The sequence below is a fragment of the Geospiza fortis genome, unplaced genomic scaffold (assembly GCF_000277835.1).
Source record: "Geospiza fortis unplaced genomic scaffold, GeoFor_1.0 scaffold1181, whole genome shotgun sequence".
In the NCBI taxonomy this organism is placed as follows: Eukaryota; Metazoa; Chordata; class Aves; order Passeriformes; family Thraupidae; genus Geospiza; species Geospiza fortis.
The window spans coordinates 231,497-232,420 of NW_005054664.1; positions in this window are offsets into that span (position 1 = coordinate 231,497).

A 924-nucleotide genomic window follows, 5' to 3' on the forward strand; every position below is an offset into this window, starting at 1 on the left:
GGGCCAGAAAATTCTGGAATGGCTTCATTTTTTTATTTATTTCACCTCCACACCCCAAGCTGGCTCTGCACCCAGCGCTGCTGCGGAAAAAAAAGGGATTTTTCCCTGATTTTCCCCGGATTTTCCCCCCTTGGTTTTCCCCGGGTTTTCCCCTCCAGGCGGGAATTTGGGGGGAAAAGCGGGCGAGCGGATCCTTTATTAATTAGGGGATTTCCATAATTAGGGCCAGCAGCGAATGTGGGGGCGCGCAGCTGCCTGACGTGGCGCCGGGTTTTTGGGGTGGGGGGGAAAAAGAGAAAAAAAAGAAAATTAAAAAATAAAATGTGCCCGAGGATGCGGCGGGGCACGAAATGGTGCGGGGGTGGTGGGAGGTGGAAAAGGAGCGAGGGGAGGAAGAGAGGAAGAGGAAGGTGCGGGGCTGCCATGGCCAGCTCCTCCCCTGAATTCGGCGTTTATTTTGCTTATTTTAATTATTATTTTAATTTTTATTTATTTTTTTTTTTAAATCCCCTTCCCCCGCGCATCTCGCCGAGCAAAATCCCGCGCCTTTATGCGCAGCGGAAATAAATAAATATTTTTTAAAAAAAATTTTAAAAAAAGAAAGAAAATAAAAAGGCGAGGAGGGGCCGAGCGCGGGCCGAGGCGAAGTGCTTAAATTTCCTCTCCTTTTCTTTTTGCCTTGTTGATTTTTTTAATTTTTTTTCCCTTTTCTCTCCTTCTTCCCTCGCGCGCGTTTAATTGCTTTAATTTATTTTATGCGCGCTTTGATGCTCGGCGTTATTTGGTGCTAATGAAAGAGTTCCAGTCCGCAGTAAAGTAATTGAAGGGCGGAGGGAGAACCTTAAAAAGAAAATAATAAAGAAATAAAATGGCCAAAGGCGCGGCGGAATGGATCGGCTCGGCGCCAAAGGAGTCCCAGGGGGG